At 36.2% G+C, this 13,374-nt stretch overlaps 2 long non-coding RNA genes across 3 annotated transcripts; one reads left to right on the top strand and one right to left on the bottom strand.

Annotated features, from left to right (window-relative positions):
- Nucleotides 1–387: 387 nt before the first annotated feature.
- Nucleotides 388–4,443, bottom strand: LOC147838818 (uncharacterized). 2 transcript variants are annotated; one of them, XR_015520165.1, is made up of 5 exons: nucleotides 4,352–4,443; nucleotides 4,174–4,262; nucleotides 2,401–2,553; nucleotides 2,262–2,310; nucleotides 388–2,149 (listed from the first exon to the last, which is right to left on the bottom strand). It is a non-coding gene; the product is annotated as an uncharacterized LOC147838818 (long non-coding RNA). The 2 variants fall into 2 exon arrangements; XR_015520164.1 differs by having other exon boundaries at nucleotides 4,174–4,215; nucleotides 4,352–4,436.
- A 3,586-nt stretch (nucleotides 4,444–8,029) lies between these two features.
- Nucleotides 8,030–9,612, top strand: LOC147838819 (uncharacterized). Its single transcript, XR_015520167.1, has 2 exons — nucleotides 8,030–8,121; nucleotides 9,391–9,612. It is a non-coding gene; the product is annotated as an uncharacterized LOC147838819 (long non-coding RNA).
- Nucleotides 9,613–13,374: the final 3,762 nt, after the last annotated feature.

The raw sequence follows: 13,374 nt of genomic DNA on the forward strand, positions 1-13,374 counted from the left end.
ACACCCTCTACACTCTGATAAATGGTCAGAAAAAAGGGTACAGTTGGGGTCCATTTGTAAACACTTGGTAAAGTTGTACACTCAATGGTTCATAGTAAGGCCCAAACAAACGTGCAATCTACAATCAACATGTATGAAACAGCCATTCCCTAATATCAAGACAATAATTTTCATGAGCTGTTGGTTATTTGAAAGAAATGCACAAAAATGGATATTAACAATAAAATGTTTTAAATGTATAAAGCATGGCATTATAACTAATATTATAAATTAATATTTTTTATTTTAAAAAATGTTAGCATAAATCACCATAAATGTGAAGTGAAATGTGTTATTATACAAAGACTTCTGTCTTTGATTTTCAGATGTAATTAACTACTATGGACATACAATAGTACACGATTTATTATAAAGATAAGCAGATTGGTAAACAAAGACAGAGTACAACAGGGTAATACATAAATTAATAAGACAATTATAAAAACAAAACAAGCCAAAATAATACACCTGAGAACTAATAATAGATTTAAAAGACCAAAAACTGGCCCTTAAATAATCACAAGATGTATTAAATATCATGTTTTACTGCAATGGGGAGGTGAAATGCATGCATTACTGGTCTGTAAATATAGGCCTACATGCAGGGTGCAAACAATTCTAATTAGACAAATAATATCCTGATATTTAAAAAAAAATGTATTTATAACTGAGAAATAAAACCCACATTATTTGAGAAACTATAGAAATCAGTCTAGCACTTTATAATTGTCTGGGTTCACAGAGATGGTTCTACTGCGTTGTACTTATATTTTAGCGCCATCTAGTGGGAAACGCGTGACACACTGTAAAACCTAAATTAAGATAACGCATTACCTTCAACACTGAGATTAAAACCAGATTTGCCAGTCACGCAATTGACCGTATTCTCACGCTCTCACGCCACACATCACTTTTCTCACGCAGTAAAATCATCTCATACAGTTTTAAAGACGTTTATCATTACATAAAGATGCTATTCTCTCTGTGGAACTGAATAGTGAAAGCAATGTAATCAAAAACAAACTGACGCATGCGCGCAGAAAACATACCAGCGCGCCTCTCGCACCGCTCCTGCTGCTCGCGTTCCCTCTCCCGATATAAATCCCGGTTGTGAACATGCATGTGGAAAAAAAATATGCGCTGCTCACGTGCCGCTCATGCCTTGTGCTACAGGTGTTGTGCCGAGAAACGCATCCTTGCAGTAGGATGCACCCCTTTCAAACTTTTATTGAGATTCTCAGTCTACATAAAAACCAATGTAGGCCATAATTGATTAAAACGTAATATGATTATCTTGATGGATAAAGCAAAAACTACAAATGAAACGCATTTTAAAACGCACTAGGTTTACAAATAAATGTATTTAAAAAATAAAAAATAAAAAATAAAAGATGTAATCTTTAAAGGAAGGGTATTCCCATTGGTTCACTCTTATAATGCTGGTATTAAAAAATATCCATTTAAGTTAATAGATTCACATTTCAGAAGGGGTGCATTTTATGACAGGGTAGGTGTCGGCATGCAGTGAGTTTTGGAAGCCGTCAAAACCAAAGTTAAATAATATGATTATCATCTTATTTTGACTAAGCATAGCTCCTGATAGATTTTTCTTTGTATGAAACAAAAAAGAGGGATGAAGTCAGGGAGTTTTTACTTAATAAACCCAATTCTTAGCTATGAGTCGGGTTTAAGACAACACACAACAGATGATTTTATAAAATATTTTTTTGTGTGTACTATACCTACAGAATTTCATTCTAATAAAATAACTTTTAATTCATTCATTTTCCTTCAGCTTAGTCTCTATTTCAGAGGTCGCCACAGTCGAATGAACCGCCAACTGTTCCGTTTACACACACACACTCTTACACACCAGCCAGTTTTAGTTCATCAATTCCCCTATAGTGCATGTGTTTGGACTGTGGGGGAAACTGGAGCACCCAGAGGAAACCCACACCAACACGAGAGGAGATGCAAACTCCACACACAAGCGGGAAAATAAGCAAAACATATTTCGTGCAACTTCATTTCAATTTCAATTCATGCAGCCTCTCGATTACTTTGTTTGTCGCACCACTATGAAGAGCTTCTGACGGATTTTTCTGTATTACTGCAAGACGGGAGAAAAACAACAGTGAATTTTTTTATTTTAACCCTACTTACAGGATATTAATAAAAGAGTGATTTTTCTATATTCACAGTACTATAAATAGATTTTTTACCGCTGTCAGTGACTCTGCCATTCACTTGAGTTGGACTTTTAACATCTTTCTGCAAAGAAATTAATAAACCAGGTTAATTTTCTTTCATCGAGTGTGTTTAAGATGAATTTAGGCTTAATGATACACACACACATCTCACCTGTGCTCCTGCGTCACTCTTATGAGTCCTCTTCATGATTTCTTCCAGACGCTAAAAATGTAACTGCAATCCTATAGAAGAAATATTGCACTGTTCAACCTCCTTCCCAAGAGTAAAACCACACATATCCTTGTATGCCTCACTCCATTTCACCTGGTTAACATATACAAAAAAACAAACAAACAAACAAACAAACAAACAAACAAATAAGTAAACCAATAAGTTTTGGCATTTACTTGTAGATCAGTTTAAGATAATCACATAGTTCATCTATCTCAGATATAAACTCATGTGCTTAGGCATGAAACACACTGAAATCATGGGCTTAAAGATGGTGCTGAAACTTTGGACAGCTTTTTGCAACTCTTTGGAGGTAGTGTCATTAGTTGATGTAGTCCACAAATCTTCATGTCAATCCTTAATCCTTAGCTGTAAACAAACCTTCAAAAATGCCAGTGTTTGAAATAGGAATGAATCAGTACAGAACAAGTGCATGACAGTTTATATCTTCTAATCTAATTTTACTAGGAGAACATCAAAGAGCTGTTTTCTTGTTAATTTAGTTTCAACACATACAGTTTAAAGTACCAGAAAAGTGTGCCGTATGCATCAGAAGTTGCTTGGCATGATGTCTGAGGCTGAGACTATATGATTTCAGAATCATTGTGGCTGTGCATATAAAGATCTATCTATCCATTCATCTATCCATATGACCTGTCCTAGGTTTATACAAATACTGGAGCCATCACACGGGTAAAAATCTCACTGGTATATTACAAACCATTTTAAAAGTCAATGTTAACTGATATTTCTAACTGGCACACTAAAGCAAAATATAATAATAAACATCTCAGTTTGTGTGAAGAATCTAAAATGTTATAAACAGTAGAATTATGTATGTTTACAATATTTACTGTAAAGTTATCTTCAGTGTGTTACATTTATATAGTGTGAAAAAGAATTAACTGATTTTACATTGTCCCTTTTAGGTTTTGTCACTGCCACTCTCCAACTTACTCAAGGCTCACTAAGTTTTTCACCCATTCCTTTACTTCCCAAATCTCTCAATGCAATTTTTAGAATTGCTTCAAAACTTGTGTGGCCCAAATGTGATTTACTGTTTGTACGGCCTAAGCAATAGGTGCAGAAGTGGTATTTATTCTCGAGAGGCAACCAGTTCTGTAAAAGTAGAAATAATTTACCTGAAAGACTGTTCACCCATAAGCATTTTAACTGAGATATCCCAAAGTTTTACAGTAAGCCAAGTTTATTTGAATAATAGTAATAATAATAAAATATTAATTATAAATCTTTAAATGCTTTTCAAACGTTTAAGACCAATATTATCATTAGCTTTTTTTTGCTAATCAAGGCTGCATTCACTTTAATAAAAATACAGAAAGTTGCATTATTGTAAAATGTTAATGAAATTTAAAGTAATGTTTATATTTTGATGTAAATCGATCATTTATTCCTGCCATGTGAAAGCTGAAGTATCAACATTATCACCCTAGTCTTAAGTGTCACACCATAGTTCAGAAATCATTATAAATGCTGATTTATTATTATTGTTGGAAACAGTCTCATCAAATTAGTTTTCAGTCAATAAGAAACGCATTATTTTGACTTCAGCATTTATTTCATTCTGTATTTTGGATCAATTGAAGCATATCCTTCTATAAACAAAATTACAATGCTTGCTGATCCCATATTTTTTGAAAGACTGTGTGTACTATATTTGTGTGTTAAATGAAAAAACAATGTATTTTTTACCTAGATCCGCAGATTGGTCTTTGGCACTACAACCGTACTCTCCTGAGGGCGATCGAAAATAATAAAATAAAGATAAAATAAAATGAACACTATAAAAAAAATGAAGAAAAAAAACATACACTCACATCTCCATGACTAAATTATTAATATTAAACATTATTGAGAAAGAAGTGTTTACCGTTTGTCTAAGGAATGCGTTAATAGAGCCGCCATTGTAGTACAAGGTAACGCTCCTTCGAAATGAACGCTCCTTTCAAATGAGCGCTATCTAGCGGTCACATAATCTAATGACTAAATATTATGACAACTTGATCAACTTCTTTTATATATATGTATTTAACTTGACATTACTTTTTTTTTTCTCACCAGCACACTGGTCTTTTTCGCAAGACAAATTTTTTTTGTTGGAAACTGTATTTTATAAACTTAAATTTGTCTTTAGCATGCTAAAAGTACTTGAGTAAGAGACGTTTTACTTGATTTGGGTCATTAAAAAAACTCCCTATGATGTATGTAGCCTAAACCTGCTGTAGTCAACCTAAAACCTGCAGTAGGTTGACATAAAACTAAAACATTACCCATTCTTGTCTTAGAACATTTTATTTAGCGAATTTTAAAATAGCAGTAAGTTTATGACTTGATAAATATATAGTATAATTTGCTGATTTCAAACATACAGAATATAGTTATGAAACAAACATAACACCAAATGTTGACTAATGAAGGTACATTTATAACAACTATTTATTTGTTAGACTACTGTATTGTCAAACCATGTTGCATACAAATGCATTCAACAGTCTTTTATGACAGTGCATTGCTGTAGAGGACAAATAAAACACGAGACAGGTGTTTAGCAAGAGTGTAGTTTATTTAGTTTGACATGCAAACTTATCTAAACAAGACACACTTTCAGAAAACAGCCCGGAAACATTATACTGCGTGCGCTCGTGAAAAGAACCCGCGGTTGTGTTCAACTGTTGTCTTCAATGGTCCTTCTTTGCTCAACAACTCAGCTGAAAAACAAAGCAAAACATCACAACAGTCAGACATAGAGCAAAGAGCATAGAATTAGCAAGAGGCGACACTCTACAATTTGGGAAACAATAACGCGCTTTTAGAATAAATTAAATAAAAACAAAGCAGAAGCTTTCCATCGCGACAGCAATGACTATCATTTCATATAATGGCGGAATCCGGGTCTGTTGCTCTCGGTCATTCTAAGCTCTTTGCTTAAAGCTAACTCAAAACAGTTACCATGGTTTCTATTTCAAACTATAGTAAACTAAAATTTGAAACTATAGTTTAAAATAGAAGATGAGTGGGCCTCGCTACTCCCACCCACCATGGCCCTCAACACCGGGCGAACTGGCAACGCTGATAGAGCACACGAGCTTTATAGGAATGCATATGCAAATTTTTACAAGGCACGTCACTGTTGTCTCGTTGTCATGGCGAGCGCTGAAGACGGCTCACCTGATTGGAGCACACAGACTCTTGAATCTGCGTCACGGCGAATTGCTGTCTGCTGTGGACAAAAATACATAAAATATATTCAATATATATATTTTTACATTTTTGGTGCTGTTTAATATTCTGAGATGCAGTAGAATATGGAGACAGATGAATATAATTGGATATATGCCGAGCTAGTGTTGTTCCCATACTTATAAACTTCCGGTGACCGGTTATTGTGAGTTTTTTTTCCCACTTTATATGGTTCCTTTTACAGCATCCATGTTGTAATGTAATTAAAATACATTCAGTTAAATAAACTTTGGCATTCGTTTAGTTGTTCAAGCGTAAAACGATACAAAAGGCCTTTTACTCGCACTCGGCCGTCAGAATCGGCCGGTAGCAATCGATTGCTACCCAATAAATATCGAACTAGCTTTATTTAATAACAATATTTCCCCTAAAGGCTCATTTTGTACTCAATATGATGAAACACTAAACCATTTATTTTGGGAGTGTACTTACTGTAAAGTGTTTTGGGTTGACTTTTCCAATTTCATTCAAAAAATTCTTATTTCCAAACTTCTGTATTTCCCCAAAAATTGTATTCTTTGGTTACTCTCAGAGTGTAGATCCTTCTCATTGTAAATTTATTATTGATTTATTGCTTTTTTTAAGGAAAATTTTATATCCATAAATGTGAATTTTCAAAGAAACACCCATACTTTGTTATTTTCAGAAAGGACTTTGAAATTTCTTTGAACTCTTTAAAAGACTCTAACAATTACACTGGATGTAAAACGCTTTCTTGGTGTAAATCATTTAAACTTGTTTAATTTGCTGGAATTCTATTTATGTAACCCTCTTTGTCTCTTTGTTCATATTATATCTTTGTAATGTTCTTTCTTGCATTTAAAAAAAGCACTGTAAAGCGCTTTGAGTGCCAAGAAAAGCGCTATATAAATGTAAGGAATTATTATTGTTATTATAAAGCACTGTTCTACCATCATGATATAGCCAGACTAAAATGAAAATCACATTATTTCGATTAGTTTACACTACAGCAAACACTCTACTCACTGGCAAACAGCCCCTTTCATAAAGATTTATTCCACAGGTCTGTCATAATCAGCCAAATATACATTAACATACAGAATATCGGCCTCTTCTGATGCGCCACACGTTAAATAACGCAATAGTTCAAGACACACGTTTGCTTTTTTTTCTCTACTTAAAAGAACGATAACAATACATCATAACAAGAGCAACAACAACAATAATAATTCATATCAAAAAGATAAGTTGTCTTTTCAAAAATTCAATATATAGTGACTCTTTCAAGGTGCACCACATAATCGGCAGGTGACTTGTTAAAGAAACTCACTGGCTTGTTGATTTTCCCATGCTGTCACACAAGGAAGCAGTGTGTTTGAGGTTTCCTTAAATACTATTCTACAGTTGTGCCTCCAATTAACTCAAATGTTGTCAATTAGCCAATCAGAAACTTCCAAAAGCTTGACACCATCATCTGAGCTTTTTCAGAGGCATAATAATCTTACTGTATGTAAACTTGACTTTCAAGAAAAGTTACCCAGCAAACATGCCAGTGTGGGCCCACTGTGGGTAAATGTGGGTTTACTGTGGGACAGTGTGGGCAGGACAATCCCACAGAAAAACACATGTGGGCCCCATATGGGGTAGCCCATGCAGGCCCCTAAAATATTTTCCCTTTTGGGACCCACATGGGTTTTTCTGTGGGCAAGCCCACAGTGGGCTTGCCCACAGAAAAACCCATGTGGGCCCTAATGGGTCAGCCCATGTGGGGCCCAATGGATTTTGCCCTTTGGGGCCCCAATGTTGGTTTTCTGTGGGCAATCCCACAGTGGGCTTGCCCACAGAAAAACACATGTGGGCCCCATATGGGTCAGCCTATTTGGGACCCAATGGATTTTACCCTTTGGGGCCCAATGTGGGTTTTCTGTGGGCAATCCCACAGTGGGCTTGCCCACAGAAAAACCCATGTGGGCGCCATATAGGTCAGCCCAAGCGGGGCCCAATGGATTTTCCCTTTGTGGCCCCAACTTGTATTTCGTGGGTAAATGTTACTCAAGTGTGTTTACAAGTTTAGTGAGGTAACGTGCAGTTAAAGAGTTAATTAGTAGCGAAGATTGTATCTGTTTGCTGGCATTGTATCAAAACGGCAGTTAGCGGCCGGTTGTGTTATATGATAACTGCAAAGTTAACTAAAGGGCTCCACCACGCTGAAATCCTCTGTAAATGTTGTTTTTGTATTCAAGTTGTTAAAACGATATTAATATCACTTTCGATTGTATAAATACACTTTTGGTTTAAGACGATGGTTACAAGGACAGTTACAGAGTTGTTTACGTTTGGATTACACAGAGCTGTCCCAGAGATGCTGACTAGCCTAGCAACTGCTAGAAGGGCTCTGACCAGATAAAAAGATCATGCTGATCTGCAAAGCATTTAAAGGTAGAGTATGTAATGTTTCTATATTATAACCCTCTGTAACAGGAGTTAAAAAGGAAATCTGAAGGAAAATTACTAGTCATGTACAGTAAGAACAGTAGAAACAGTTAAGTAAGTAACATTTATTTGTCCACAAATTTTTAAAGACTGAAACACTTTTCATTATCCTGGAGTCTTTTTACAACCCCAGGGGCTTTGTAACAACTACAAATAATAATATAAGTTTTTAACTTTATTTATAATGTTGGTCAATTTGTCTAATTTTAAAGCCTGCCAAGCACATCTTTTTCATAATCATAATATTTTTGGTCTGAGTATTAACAATTTAGAAACAGAAACAACCCTTAAAAGAAAATCTAATCTCAGATTCAATAGATGTGATATACGTTATGTATTAACTACTAGTATAATTGTAAGTGTACTACTTGAAAATTACACAATGACATTTTTCATCTGTACGGCAAGTGGTTATAAATACTTGTAAATATTTAGTTTCTGTACTCTATTCTATGCTCAGAACTTGACTATTGCACTTAACCATTACAACTGCACACACAGTAATAGATACGCACACACACACACACACACACACACACACACACACACACACACACACACACTTCCTTGAGGTACAAAGTGAGTACACTTTCACCAAACCACTATAGTTTTATTCTGCTGTATACTGAATATACTCCATACTTTCTTAATTATAGTTTAAAATGAATATACTAATAGTATACTTGAGAATACATTTTTTTTGTAAGAGTACATGGACCCTTTTCACAAAAAAGGTTATGATGTGTTGATGGTGATCAGCATCTTAAATCTTTAGTTCTTTTTCATTTTAGATTTTTAAAAATTATGTACACTTCTAAAGCTATACTTTGTATTATGTCATCTGTGCGTCAAACTACAAAAAAAAAATAATAATAATAAATATTGCTTGTGTCAGGTGTTTCTAATGCAGTGCCTATGGGCAGGACAGTAAATTTGACGTTGTTCTCTCCTCTGGTTGCCATTATCAGTCTCACACTATTATTATTATTTTATTTATTTTTTTATTTATTGTTTTTTTTTCTGAAAGTATTGATAACACCATCATTTGGTTTTTCTTTGGTTATTGGAGCAAAATAAAATGCAAACGTTTTGTTGTATTCTGCCATTAGTATGATGACTTCTGCTACTTAACAACCCAGAATTGTGAAAAGGGTCCATCGAACCTAAATAACACATTGATTTTAACATTTGAATTTCAATTGTTTTATTTCTCAGACACTGTCACAAAAATCAGCAAAGGAACAGCTTGCCAAGTAGATGCAACAATAAAATCATGGTTAAGAAAGTCAAGAGACAGAGATGGTGGGCGCCAAGGAAGGGCCAAAACTCAGAAAGGACTTACTTTTAATGAAATTTTTTGGAGTTAAAAATGGCTTTTTCTTTTCTGTGTTTATTCATGTTTGATTTTGTATTAAATATAATTCTGTTTCAATATCATACAGTTGTTCATTTTTTTGTTATTAAACTCTGTAAATAAATAATTACAAACATGACCCAGTTTATTGTCAAGTAAAACTGTTCTGAAAATGCATTGTATAATCCCACACTAATCAGAGCGGGTTATCCCACAGTCAGCCCACACTTTTGGGCTGTCTCAAAGTGGGCCCACACATGCCCCACACTTCATGCCACTGTGGGCCCAAATACCGGGGTGAAATGTGGGGCACGTGTGGGCCCCCTTTGGGACAGCCCAAAAGTGTGGGCTGACTGTGGGATAACCCGCTCTGATTAGTGTGGGATAGCCCACAGTCAGCCCACACTTTTGGGCTGTCCCAAAGGGGCCCCACACCTGCCCCACAGTGTGGGTCCCACACGTGCCCCACATTTCACGCCGGTATCTGGGCCCACACTGTGCTGCCCACATGGGCCCCTTATGGGCCCCAAAGTAGCATGTTTGCTGGGTAGTACTTATATTTTAAAAATTGTTTTCATTTCTGTCAGTAACACGGATTATGCTTTCATAACTGTGAGATGTCATAGGACTGGACTGGACCAGGGGTCCGTTCTTCGTACCTCGCTTAAATGATCTAAGATTATTTGGCAGATCCTGGATCTTTTAATCTTGATAACTGATCTCTCGCTAATTTGGTTCTTCAAACAAGTTCGCGAATCAGATTAGAATGTCTGGATGAACTGATCTGAGATCGCTGCGTGTGTTATGAAGGACAAATCTATCGATCCTCGAAATCATGATCAGCAATGCAACGATTGGCTGACGGCACAGCAGCGTAATGACATCATCTGATTAATATTCAATTATCCATGTGAGCAAAATTACATCAAATTAGCAGTAAACGGCTTGTTAAATATGACACGCAAGAACTTTCCACATTTGTTGTGAGCTGCAGGCTTTACACTTTCATGTGTCAAGACAAGAGTATTCATCATGTATTTCAATGCAAATCAGTGTATTTAGTTCTACATTTAGAAAAGATTTTCTTTATTATTGTAGCCGTTTTTTAATCGGTGTAAAGAATAACTGGTTGTTTACAAAAGCATTTTCGTATTGGTAAAGGCGTCTGCAACTTTTGTGAAGCTTCAAATCACTGGCATATTAACTATCAAAACATGTTTATGACTGCTGACATGTATTATTGCTTTAAAAAAAGTCACATATTGTGCATTTCTATTATACACAATTTGTACTAAAGCGATCTAAAAAGTTAATATCAATAAGTTTTCTCTTTGCACCAGATGGCAGTCTTTGTACTTTCATTTCGAGAGTGCAGATTGTATAGCCTACGTTTTATTAATATGTATAACTTTATTTATTTTATTAATGACTATAACTTTATATATATATAGTTAAAAAATATGTACCATTTTCCCAAGTGTATATAACTACTACTGTAAGAAAATATCAGAATTCGGAACAAACTTTCTGTATTATCTTTGCTTGAACTGAGCCGATCTAATCCTGTTTATATGAATTGAACCTGCTCCCGATCAGGTTTGACCTAGCAGAACTGTTGCCATGACATCAATTCTCGGATCAGCTTTGAAGAACGAAACGATCCTGGATCGTGTCAAATCGTCAATATCCAAATCCAGCTAACTGAGTAATCCACGTACGAAGAACGGACCCCAGATGATTCAAATGTTATTGATTGAACGGCAGTTATCAGTGGTTATCAGCTAATAGATATGGGCTATTAGGTGCCTTCTGCACCTACTGGTAGGCTCAGCAAGCTGTAATTATCTATCTACATGGTTAATCAGCTATAGATCACAAAGTTAACGAGAATTATTTATATTATTTATTAAATTTACCAATAATTATATTTTAATAATGCCCACCCCTACCTTAACCGTCACAGTAATGTAAAAACAGATCTGGAGTCTTCTCTATTAGTATAGCTGATTAACAATGTGAATGGATGATAACAGCCTTCTGAGTGACATTTACTGCTCGGAAGGCCCCTACTGGCCCATATCTATCAGCTGATAACCACTGATAAAGCTGATTGAAGCAGCTGACTGGACATGGTCAAACGACATTATTGGACCACACTAACCAGCCAAACGTGGGGTCCCATATGTGACATGGCACTAGACTTAGGCACTAGAGGTATTTTAGAGATGTGTAATAAATGAATGTATGATGTGGTTTTATGTGTCTTTGGCAGCGAGAAGAGGCTGAATCCAAAGCCCGAGAAGAAGCAGAGAAACAGGATTGAACGAGAGAAACACTTCCAGAAGGAGGAGCTGGAACGCTTGGAAAGAAAGAAGGTAAAATAAAAGTCCACCAATCAAGCTAAACACGGCATCACGCTCTCTCATTCACACACACACACACATACGCGTGCTCGCTCGCTCGGGAGCGATATTGTTAGACCGCCCGCTCCCGTTTAAATTACACCCGTTACCGACCGCTCCCATGCTTTATTCGGAAATGCAGACCTCTAATCTGGCATTACTGTGGCTCAGTGGTTAGCACTGTTGCCTCAAAGAAAGAAGGTCGCTGGTTCGAGTCCCAGCTTGGTCAGTTGGCATTTCTGTGTGGAGTTTGCATGTAGTGTGTGTGAATGAGTGTCTATGGATGTTTCCCAGTACTGCTTTGCAGCTGGAAGGGCATCCATTGTGTAAAACATATGCTGGATAAGTTGGCGGTTCATTCTGTTGTGGTGACCTCTGATAAATAAAGGGACTAAACTGAAGGAAAATGAATGAATGAGTTTTTAAAAAATTGTTAAATATAGCACTTTGGAAATATTTTTAAACGATTTAAAATTCTCAAAATTCTGTCTTCAATTGTATTTGAGATTTTAGTTCAGTACTGTTGGTTTAACGCTTGTGTTTACATTTTTAGCGTCTGGAAGAAATCATGAAGAGGACTCATAAGAGTGACGCAGGAGCACAGGTGAGATGTGTGTGTGTTTCATTAAGCCTAAATTCATCTTAAACACACTCGATGAAAGAAAATTAACCTGATTTATTCATTTCTTTGCATAAAGATGTTAAAACTCCAACTCAAGTGAATGGCAGAGTCACTGACAGCGGTAAAACTTCTATTTATAGTACTGTGAATATAGAAAAATCACTCTTTTATTAATATCATGTAAGTAGGGTTAAAATAAAAAAAATCAATGTTGTTTTTCTCCCGTCTTGCAGTAATACAGAAAAATCCGTCAGAAGCTCTTCATAGTGGTGGGGCGACAAACCAATCACCAACGAAGTTATTGAGACACTGCATGAATTGAAATGAAGTTGCATGAAATATGTTTTGCTTATTTTCCCGCCTTGTGTGTCTTCCTCAGCTCTGTGTCCTGGGATGCAGCACCGGTCATAAACGAGTTCCACCCACTAAGCATCAGAATGGACTGTCCTCCAATGGAGACGCAGCAGACTTTGAGGAGATAATCAAGCTGTCCAATCACAGTTGGAACAGTGGGCAGAGTCAACCTGCTGACCCAATCATGGCCTTCGAGGAAGGAGAACCGTTCATGATAAAGGCGGGGCCTAAGAAACCTCAACATATGGCAGGTAGAATCTGGGGTTCGTTCTTCGTACGTGGATTACTCCGTTAGCTGGATTTGTATATTGAAGATTTGACCCGATCCAGGATCGTTTCGTTCTTCAAAGCGGATTCAAGAGTTGTTGTCATAGCAACAGTTCTGCTAGCTCAAACCTGATCGGGAGGAGGTTCAATTCATATTAAATTATTCAAACAGGATTAGATCGGCTCAATTCAAGCAAAGA

Source organism: Danio rerio, chromosome 21, assembly GCF_052040795.2.
Source record: "Danio rerio strain M-AB ecotype USA chromosome 21, GRCz13ab, whole genome shotgun sequence".
NCBI lineage: Eukaryota > Metazoa > Chordata > Actinopteri > Cypriniformes > Danionidae > Danio > Danio rerio.